Consider the following 12,378-nt stretch of genomic DNA (forward strand, 5'->3'; position numbering starts at 1 on the left):
TGTACGTGAATTTGTATAATTATTTTCTTAAAAACTTTACTTCTATCATAAAAGTGCAGTCCATGTTTTAACTATCTATAACTTTAATTCATTTTGACCATCTAAAAGTTATGTGTAATATGAAAATTTTAAAGGCCAAAATTTACAACAATGCGGGAGAAAAATGTATAACATGTATTACAAATGAGTTGCCATTAATTTTTTTTCCTTTTTTGTAAATATTCCAAAATAACATCCCCTATATTTTTTATACATAAAGTTATTTGTTATAAAATATTAATTCAATATTAAGTCATTTTTCGAACTTATATTGTTACTTATTAAATTTTGTAGGAGTTATAGGCCAACCTCATCATTCTTATATCTACAAAACACCAAAAGATTTAATTTATCAATTTGTATTATTTGACAAATCAACATATATTTACAAATTTATATTTTTATTTTTATTTTACAACTCAAACACATTGTTTAATACTACTTATGTGATTTCTTAAAAATAATTTACTTATTGATACAGGAAACACGTGCAAAGCGCGTACCCTAAGACCAGTACTATATTAAAAGCACGAAGGCCCTTAGCAAAATGTCGTTCGTCTTTTTTACCCTTCAAAAATAGAGTTCATACTAGACAATAGTCATTTAATTATTTTTCTGATGTTTAGGACTTTTAAATTAACTAAAATTTTGCTTATTAAATCTTTCATTATTTGAACTATTATATAGAAAATCATAATATTTAGGACATCAAAGTCAATTAAATTTTACTTTTTATATATTTGAACAAATAGCTAATTCGAGAAGATTAAAAATCTTCCTAGCAAAAATTGATTGGTTTTAATAAGAGAGAAAAATGACTTAGATTTTAACTAGAACTAATCATAAAAGTCCAGAATTTTAAATGTGACAACCTAATTGAGTGCAATTTACATATTTCTTTAACGTTAAAGACCTTTTCACTTGCTTCTATTCCTTTTGTTCATTTACAACGAAAGGCCATAATTTTATACTTAGCAAATTGAAACAAATATTAATTTAACATTTTAATAAATGCGATTAGATTTCATATTTTAAATACATGAATTAATAATAACATTTATAAAAATAATTACATGAGATTCAACCAATAATATTTATGTACCTAATAAAATAATAATAAAAATACAATCACAACTGTTATTATTACGAGTTCTGTTTTTAACCACAAAATATTTTAAAATTTATATGCACTTAATTAATACATTATAATAATTATTTTTAGCTACAAGCTATGTAATGAGTGAAAAAGGGTACATGTGCAAAATATATTTTTAAAAATCTATCTATTTACACTATTATAAAAGCATGAAACTCTGACACATTATGATTTTCACGGAAGTTTTTGTTGTCAAACCCTAAACCTTATGTCAGTTAGCTGATCCTGTTTGTATTTCCTATGATGAATTTACGAACATTATTTTTCCAACATCAGAACTCTTAAATCTTCAAGTGTTACGTGTTTTTGCTAAAACTAAAAAAGAAGTATGAAAAAAAAAGAAAGTGTGATAATTTGTGAAATTGAAGTAATGAAATTATAAAACTTGACTAAATTAAAGTCGAATATATTGATTGAGGACTTTTATGGGCATATTTTCTTCCTTTATTGAGTTAGCTAAATAAGATTAATAATCATTATTTTCAGGAGCTTATACCTTTTCTTTTAACTTTTGTTTTTATAATTAACACAAATATATTTTTAATATAATATTTATGTAAGTTTTAAAAAATTTATACTCATTGAGATGAGATACACGCGCAACACGCATATTCTAAGACTAGTCAATTTAAAACTTATTTTTACCATATTAGGAAGTAATTTGTGCAAGATTTCAAAAGTGCTTTAGGAAAAAACTATTTTTCTTAGCTTCTCAAAAATAACTTCTTCTACTAACGAAAACACTTGTTTTTTTCTTATAAGTTGTTTTTTTTTTAAAAAAAACAAAAGCATCATTGACTTCTCAAAAACTTTGCCAAATAAGCTACCTATAATATATTTTCGTGGATACACGTGGGTCAGAGGTGGAGTTAGAATTTGAAGTGTATGAGTTCTAAATTTAAGAAAAGATTATGACCTAAAAGGCAAAGCTAATATACAATAATAAGTAAACTAAAGAATATTTTTGAAAAGGAAAAAGTTTATGTTTGTTATGAAATATAACTCAAAGTAACAATATGGAACAAGGAAATAAAAGCATTTTATTAAAACATGAACAAGAAATGGAGATAGAGAGAAGGAATAGATTTTCTTCTTCAATTGTGTGTATTTTTCTATCTATTACAAGGCCTTTATATAGACATAAAAAGTGAAGAAAGTATGTCATGGAATATGTCATTGAACATACAAAATATATCATTGAATATGTCATTAAGCATTTGAGATGAAGATCATGGAGAAAGAGCAGGCATCCGCTATAATATGATATTTATCATAACACTCCCCCTTGGATGTCCATAAATAATGTGCCTCGTTAAAACCTTATTAGAAAAAAAACCTATGGGAAAAAAATCCTAATGAAGGAAAAAGAATACACATATTTAGAAATACGCCTTTTGGTTGCCTCGTTAAAAATCTTGCAAGGAAAACCCAGTGGAACAAAACCTTGTAAGGGAAAAAGAGTACAACGTGTATTAACTCCCCCTGATGAGAGCATCAATTCACATCCTTCAACCTTCGCATCCCAATCTTGCACACTAATTTCTTGAAGGTTGACATCAGTAGAGATTTGGTGAATAAATCAACTATATTATCACTTGAACGAATCTGTTGCACATTGATATCACCATTCTTTTGAAGATCATGTGTGAAAAATAACTTTGGTGAAATGTGCTTTGTCTTATCTCCTTTTATGAATCATCCCTTAATTGGGCTATGCATGCTGCATTATCTTCATATAAAATTGTGGGTAGTTTGTCACACTTCAAACCACATTTGTCTCGGATAAGATATATTATAGACCTCAACCAAATACATTCTCGACTTGCTTCATGAATAGCAATTATCTCAGTATGATTAGAAGAAGTAGCCACGATTGATTGCTTAGTCGATCGCCAAGATATGACAGTGCCTCCACATGTAAACACATAGCATGTTTGAGATCAAGCCTTGTGTGTGTCAGATAAATACTCTACATCGGCATAACCGACAAGAACGGGATTGCAATCATTGCCATAAAATAAGCTCACATTGGTAGTCCCTTTTAGATAACACAATTTGTGTTTAATTTCACTCCAATATCTACTTGTAGGAGTAGAGGTATATCTTGCTTAGACATTAACTGAAAACGTTATGTCACGCCTTGTAGTGTTAGCAAAATATATTAGTGCATCAATTACACTAAGATATGGTACTTCAGGACCAACAAGTTCTTCATTATTTTTATGAGGTCGGAATGAATCTTTATTTATATCGAGTGATCTCACAACCATCGGGGTACTAAATGGATGTACTTTATCCATATAAAATCGCTTTAAAATCTTTTCAGTGTATGCTGATTGATTGATAAAAAATTCATCTTTCATATACTCAATTTGTAGACCAAGACAAAATTTTGTCTTTTCAAGATCTTTCATTTCAAATTATTTCTTTAAACAGTTTACTGCTTTAGGAAGTTGCCTGGGAGTTGTAATGATATTTGAATCATCAACATACACAGAGATTATAACAAATTCAAATCCAAATCTTTTTATAAAGATACAAGGACAAATTGAATCATTCTTGTACCCTTCTTTCAATAGGTACTCACACAGGCGATTATACCACATGCGCCCTGATTGTTTCAATCCGTATAAGGATTTTTGAAGCTTTATTTAATAAATTTCTTGGAAACATTAATATGCATCAGAAATTTTTTAATCCTTCAATGATTTCCATTATACGCATATCAAGTTTTCATGTATTGCCAGAGTAAAACCTGAAATGATTATATCTACCATAAGAGAACATGTCTCCATATAATCAATGTGAGGATATTTACTAATTTTCTTGTGTCACAAGTCGTCTTTATGTCTATCGACTTGAACTTTTTTGCACAAGAACATATTTATACCTCCATTGGCTTTATACTTTCAGGTGTTGGGACTATCTTCCCAACTTCACATTTTTCAAGTGAAGTTAATTTTCATTGCGTATTTTTCATTTGACCAATCATTTATATGTCCAAATTTCATGACAGATTTGAGCTCAAGATCCTCGTCAATATTAATAATATTGAGCGCTACATTATGTTAACAATATCGTCGACGATTATTTTATATCGGTTCAATTATTACACAATAAAGACATAACTTATTGAGATCTCCTTATCTCATTATTTTCAGGTACCTGAGCCTCTCACATGAGGTCTTACGAAGTGTTATGTCGTGGTGCTCTTCTAGAGCACTTGCCTCCTTATTATGACCATCTTGAACATTTGCCCCTCTCCTTATTCAAGGAGTTTTATCTTTGGAACCGATTGGTTTGTTACGCTTCATGTGTGCCATAGACTATATCCCTCATGGACTTTATTCTATTTGGAGTATTAGCAACTGAAATATGACATTTAGCTTTGGGTCAGCAAATGTGTCTGGCAATAATTTATAAATTAATTATCACTTGAACTTCAAGTTCATATTTTCTTGTACGAGGATCTATATGTATTCATAATAATTCATTTCACGTATCACTTTCTCAACTATCCATTTTCTCTCCCCTAATGTTGGGATCACCCACACATTTCCCAACCATTTTTTGGAACTCATCTTTGTGCATTGTGGTGGCATAATTAAATCATATAGCACATTCATATTTTTATATAGAAATTATTTGGTTCCTGACCCTGAACCGATTGTGATAGGGAGAAATTTTCATAACTTGGCTAGATGCGTATAAGTGCTGGTGTATATTAAATAATACATCTCATACCAAATTTCATTTTTGGGAGTTTTGTTCCCATAACCAATGATTTAGCTATAATTGGAGGCATATAATTTTCGCTAAACCAATTTGAATTTAAACTAGTATTATCAAGATAAATCATCATAATTTATATTCTGGAACTCTGCTCTAATAATTTGAGCAAGCAATCTTGCAAAAGCCAAATTGCAAGTTGATAACAAATGCACATGTGACCAAAGAATAGATACATCTATTAAAATCATATAACAGTAAACGGTCCACATGGCAGGTGACTGGGCCCATATATTTATCACATTTTATTCGTTCTAGAAATCAAGGGATTCAATCCCAACCTTAACTGGTATATCATGAGAATAAGCAGCACAAGGGAATTCTTGAAGAATCTTCTATTCTTCAATATATGTCAATATAATTCTTAATTAATTTTTCGCATCATAATTGAACCGGGATGGTCAATCGGTCATGCCAACTAATATTTATTTTAGTAAACCTCTAGTTTACTTGTGGCATATGATTCCAACATCATGCTTATATTTGTGTAGTACAAATAAAAAGAAAATCGGGTAATCTTTCATATTTACCTGGTATGATTATAGAAATATGAAGATATTCAATCTTCCTTTCATTTATAGTCTCAATATGCCAATCACTTTGACTTATACATTTGAAATTCAAAAAGTTTCTTTTGAGACTTTACAATATCAATGTCATGAATAATTTTATTCATCCGGATAGTAACAAATTAGTTTTTCCGGAGCTCTTAACAACTTTTATACTACAAGATCTTTTATCATATCATTCATATGGTAAATGTCTCCTTCACTGAGAAAATTATATCATAATAAATTGTCATGGTCAAAATTATCATAAGCAAAATTATTTCTTGCTTTAATTTTATCTTTAATAATTTTTATAAGGCATGACAAAATATTTTGGCGTATCACATATACGAGACCAATGACATATTCATGTAACCACACAATAATATTTATTCTCTTTATTTCACTCAAACATTCCTCAAAGGCGAGTTGTGTGGTATTCATCCAATCATGCCTTGCATGTCTTTATTCATTACTTTTATCACATATTATCATATTTACCTTTAGGAATGGGTCTCCATTCTCAATGTTTATCATAAGTCACATTCTCTTCAAGGAATGGATCATAATCAGATATGTGCTTCATACCGATTTGATGGTAAACATTGCCTTCACATTTTAAAGGACTATTTTGAGAACCCTTGTTGTTCTCCTTTTATAATCATTGTGATAATTATTATTATTTGGATCGCTCACGTTCATTGTTCAACCACTTGTCTTTATTTAGACTTATTATGCACTGCTACCACATTCACTTCAAGAATGGAGCTAATCAAGTGGTACAATCTTCATTCTTTTCATGAAAAATATATTATTTTTCTTTAGTCATCATTATATCATCAATATGGTATAGTGCGACTCAAACCCAATGGCTTACCAATATAAAGACATGTTAGGCCATAATAAATTGGGACTCAAACCCAGCTCTTATCATTATGGAGCATCCCGATGTCTTACCCTCAATTAATGGCATAATAGGCTAAACAATATTGAGATTCATTCTCAAGCCTTAATTTCAATCACATGCCAAGAGAGTTATACAACTAATTTGCAACTTAACAAATCAAATTTGTTTTCTTAAATAAGTGTACAAATCTCAAATCAGCGTAAAGTTTTATTAATTATTTGTAGCATCTATATGAAATACAACCATTTGTAGTCAGAATATTTCTTCTAAATTCTATTAGAGTTTAAATGGATTATAAAATCATTGTCAAAATATTTATTGAGTCTCTCTCAAAAATATTGTTGTTTTCGGGGTATACCCTCCCTATTGGATTTGATTTAACGCCATGACTTTTTTCACTCAATTCAACCAAGCAATTAGTGAATAAATTTATCAAAAGTACAACATATAGGTAACAACACATATATAGTACTAATACATAAATTCAGCATTTATATTACCTGAAAAGTGACATTATAGGTAACAACTTACCAGTTGTAGCTTATGCATCATTCATATAAAATACTTGAAAATGGTAAGTCAGTAGCAAGCACCAAGTAGATAATGGATACTCGAAAATACCTCTTCTAGTAGTCATACTAATCACTGTTTGCTTCGAATGATACGACCATAAATTGTGAAATATACTTTCTCAGTAGCTGATTTGTTTTCCAAATTTCAAAGAAGTAATTAATCAACCTACATAAAATGTGAAGTATTTCTTGTTTTCTTCAAGATGATTTATGCTTCTAATCAGTATGACATTTTTTTATTCTCCCTGTTACACCCCAAGTTTTCATACGTGAGAGTACGTCGTAAGTCATTGATGTAAGCTCGGAAATGAGATTATATTTGGAAGCAAATAAAGTAAGTTAATCATGTTACCTTGGAGGTTACAAATATTTAAGATCATGAATAACGAGTACCAAGAGGGTTGGAAATCTTAGAAGCTAAACCAATTGAAGAAAATAAGTTTCGTCGAAAGTCGACAAGTTTCGAATGTTATAACATGTACTTTGGGGTGAGACTAGGGTTATTAACATGATAAGGAGGTTATTCTATGAGTTATTTTAGTCGTATGATATTCATTTTCTACATTTTGAAGGCAAGCAAGTTGTGGAACAAGAGTTGGCAAAGGTCATCACAAGTTACATTCATAAATTTGCTGAAATTTAGGTCAAATGTATCTGAGCATTTCTCCAAATATACTTGGAATCATGGGGTGTTATACCTACCAAATTTAAGGTCTACGAGTCTAGTTTCTAACTCATTAAACCGTTCATCAATACGACATCGGAGTAGATAGATATTTGCATTTTCGCGAGACCGCGCAAGCAGCTCCCAATGGGACCCACTTAGGCGGTGGTTGACCTACTTCAATTTATAAACGATTTGGACGCCTATTTTTGCTCATTTTTCAACTAAAATTCGTCTCCAAACTTCTCCTAACCCTCCTAAACATATACCACAAGGGTTTGAAGTGATTCCAAAGTGATTACACCATATTTCAACATCAAAACTTAGTTCTAGTGAAGAACAACACCTCTTTGAGGTTGTGTTGTCATTGAGGATTGTTGTGGGCTGTATTTGGATGAAATTCCAAGTTTTTGCTGCTGTCTAAGGTGAGTATAACAGCCTACTAATTGTGCTTAATCTTGCTTGTATGTTGGTTAAGTTGTTAGGATGATAAACTACAAGATAATACTTGGATTAGCTTAAGTCACTTCTATGGTGTTGTATTGCTATTAAGGGTTGTTGTAAACTGAATATAACTTGGATTTTAACTTGAAGTTACTGTATAAGGTATGTATATTGTGATATTACTTGTGCCTAAGGTTATCTTGATGTTGATTAAGTTAAATGGATGGGCTAGACATGAACTAGTGAATAAATTTGCTAATTGAGGATAGTTGAAGTTGTGGATTATTTTTGTTGTTATAAATATATGGTATAAGGCTGGAATCATTGATTAATGACTTCATTATCATGTTAATGATACTTTTATGTTGAAGTAAGAAGTCTATAAGGATTGATAAGGGGTATACGGATTCCAATCGGAGCTTGCCGCTCGTCGTAATGTAGTTGTGACTTGTTGTTGTTATATGGTGTCTTGATATTGATAATTATGTATTGATGGATTGCTCTGGTAATTGTTGTTGGTATATGGTATTGGAGGAGGCCCTTGTTACAAGGGAGATGCTGCCCAAATTTACGTAAACGAGCTACTAGCTTAAGTTATAGACTTAGCCTTTGCTCAACACTGATTTTGAATCTCCTTATACTATGATAGATTGAGTTGACTTGTTTGAAGAGTTGCTTGGAAGGGATTAGGGACTCAACGGGTTTAAGGTATGTTAAGGCACTTTCTTCTTTCTTTTGGCATGATCTAAAGTGAAATGAATACGCGGTACGCTAATTCATAACGGATCTACTCCTAGAAACTAAGGTTGTCCATGTTGTTCTTTCCTTATAAAGTTATTCTAAACAAGTGTGTATGATCCTTAAATCCCACTAAGGTTCATATTGATGGTAGGGATGTCCATAATGTTAATCGAAGGTGCAATGACCTTACATCACTCCGAAAGGGTTAGAACGTGATTCCATAAGTCGAGCATGCATGATATATATGTATCTATTTTACTCTACCGAGCCGCGCTATAGTCGGCCGGGTACGGCACCTATTGTGCAACCACTGATCAGTTGGTTTACCGAGCTCCACGTGGCCGGGTACGATTCTACCGAACCTTATGATGGTCGGGTACGCTTTTACCGTGTCCTCTTTGAGGCCAGGTACAGTATGATGATAATGATGCCCACAGAGGCGAATGTTTTAAAAAGTTTATGTATATATATGTATTATGCATTTCATATCAGTAACCCCCAGAGGCACTCTGATGTTACAGGTTGTATCTCCTCTATCTCTCTCTTTACATTACTGTTCTTGTTTATGCTTTCCTGCCTAACATACTCGGTACTTTATTCGTACTGACGTCCCTTTTGCCTGGGGACGCTGCATTTCATGCCCGCAGGTCCCGATTGATAGGTTGACAGTCCTCCTAGTAGGCTATCAGCTCAGCGAAGGTGTTGGTGCACTCCACTTGCTCCGGAGTTGCCTATTTGGTCAGTATGCTTTGGATATGTATTGATTGGTATGGCGGGGCCCTGTCCCGACCTTTATGATTTTATGTACTCTTAGAGGCTTGTAGACAGATGTCAGGTGTATGGATACTTGTATGGCCTTGTCGGCCTATGTTTCGAGTTTACTAATGGTCATGTCAGCCTTATAGGCCCGTATGTCACATATATTAGTTTGTATATCATGTTGGGTCTTCATATGTTGACTATTCCCTTATGTTTTATTCTTGTTATCTCAGGACGAGTTTTCTAGCTCATTTACTCATGATAACATGATAAGAAAGATATGTTACGTTGGTACTCGGTTGAGTAAGGCACCGGGTGCCCGTCGCGGCCCTTCGGTTTGGGTCGTGACAGAAGTGGTATCAGAGCAGTTCTGTCCTAGGGAGTCTACAAGCCGTGTCTAGTAGAGTCTTGTTTATGGGTGTGTTGTGCACCACACTTATAAGCAGGAGGCTACAGGGCATTTAGGTCTGTCACTCTTTCTTCTTACTCTAGATCGTGCAGTAGAGCTCAGTTGTAAGAATTCAAACTCCTAAATTCGACTTTAGTCGTAATACAACGATACCTACATCCACAAAGACAGTTGGTAAGAGATTGCATGTGGATGTGGAAGAGTTGAGTCAGAGGAACTCGAATTCACATCATGCTTATGATAAGTAAATATGAGGTCTTCAACAGATCATGTGTGTACTAAGATGTGTATGCTTCTTAATAAGGATCCTTAAGGCAAGGATATCTATTCACGAATATGGTGAAAATCTATGAGGAATTCAGAAGCTAGATACAAGTTTTAACAAGTAAAAGAAGTAAGGTGAAGAGGGGTACGAGACACCCAGATAATGAAGATTATCAATATTTTCAAATCAGGCAGAGAAATATAAGCATTTTGGTACCTTCATCAATGACAGAGGTAAGTACAATTGGCCACACCCATCTCAGTTATGTTCTATGGGAGCTAACAGATATTATTTAAGAGAAAGATGGGATATCAGGATCCAGTTGGAGTTAGAGTAACCCAAAAATTGTGGATAGGTTGTTATCATTAACTAACGTTTCCGAAAGATGGTGCAAATGTGGTAATAGATCTCCTTCTAAGACACCCAGATGGTGAACTCTAGAGTAGTACAATCAGATACGAATACTGGAATATTCAAAAATTTCAGAAGATAGGCAGTGGGATCCTAGAAGGGACAAATATTTACCTTAGTATGACTCTAGCCCCGAGTAAAAAAAAAAGAATGTTAGGCATTCCCAATAGCCAGTGAGATGAAGCTAGGGGAGCTTATAGGGAAAGAACTTTCTGTTGAAGTTTTCAGAATAAAGTGATAGACAAAAGAAATATTATCCGGAGAATAAGAAGAAAATAAATAAAGCATCATGAGTAAGATGTGATATAGGGGTGATAACAGTAAATCAAAATATGACACGATGACAGAGTCTATAGTCAAGTGAAGGAAAATACAAGAGGTGACAAGCCTTAAGGCAATAAAAGAGTATAAGCCATAAAGTCATATTCTTATTTCGAGAAATGAGTTGGTGACTTCAACGTGATTACCAGGAGGAAAGGTTAGACCCCAGAGTAATAAAAATCAGTATGGGCTGGTGAACAAGATAAAACCGAACATGAATTAGGGACCGGAGGATTTGATAATGGTTGACATCGTGAGAATTTCAAAGATCGTGCTCCAATAATAATAGAATAGACAACAGACGAATAACCTTTAAAGGTTATTTAAGAAGTCGCTTACCTAAAGCAAGCACTCTGAGCAGAGTTAATCTTAAGGGACTAAGTGTGCCAGTTACCGTAGGTGTCACCTTCGTGCGTAATAAATTTAGTTATCCCTGGTACAGAAGGTTACCATAAGGTGATTAAGGTTCATTGATAATGTGAAAAGACGCCAAAGATGAAGAGGTAAAACAACTATAAGTAGATCGTCGTAGTACTAAATCTTAGTACTCCCCTGAAGGAGGGAATATGGTGTGATATGGTATTAAATCGGAGTTAAGCAGTTCAGTTAACTATGGAATGGTAAAGGAAGAATGTGGTAAAAAGGAGAAAGGGATGATGTTGCATTTATTCAGTTCCTGCAGATATGTTGCTACTCCAGAACATTATACAAGCGCGACACCGGGGAGAGGCAGTAAAAGTTTCCGACCAGGATGTTATTGATAAATAAGTGTGAATGGACACTTGATACATCAGGAGCTAGTGGAGAGAGATAAGTTAAGACAAAGGATATATCCCAAGAGGGATTATGCAGAATATATATATATATATATATATATATATATATATGAGAATGGACCAACGAGTAATTAGTAGTTGATTCAAGAAGAGCCCAGTTATGGCTAGACAAGAGGTCACGGATAAATCAATAGATCATGCAAGATAAATGTAGTGAACTGCAGCATAGTGAATTCAGTCTCGCAGATACGAGATCGCAATCATTTGAAAAAATTTCAGATAGGTGTTGAGGCAATTAAAGGTACCATTTTTAAGGTTTATAAAAATAAGAGAGAGAGCCACTAAGGAGACAATAAAAATTTGAGCTTAGAAGTAACTCTACGAGCACAAAGGCATAAATTTATGTAATTAAGGATTATTATGGGCGAGTAAGAATAACGAAAATCACCTTCGGGTGTACGATATATCAAGCTCGCAACTTTACAAGAGCCAGAAGGTCTCCCTAAGTACTACAATGAAAGACTAGCTGAGGAAATAAGGAAGAAGGTTTCCACCTAAGCATAGTGAGCTAAAGAGT

The sequence above is a fragment of the Nicotiana sylvestris genome, chromosome 6 (genome assembly GCF_000393655.2).
Source record: "Nicotiana sylvestris chromosome 6, ASM39365v2, whole genome shotgun sequence".
NCBI classification, from domain to species: domain Eukaryota; kingdom Viridiplantae; phylum Streptophyta; class Magnoliopsida; order Solanales; family Solanaceae; genus Nicotiana; species Nicotiana sylvestris.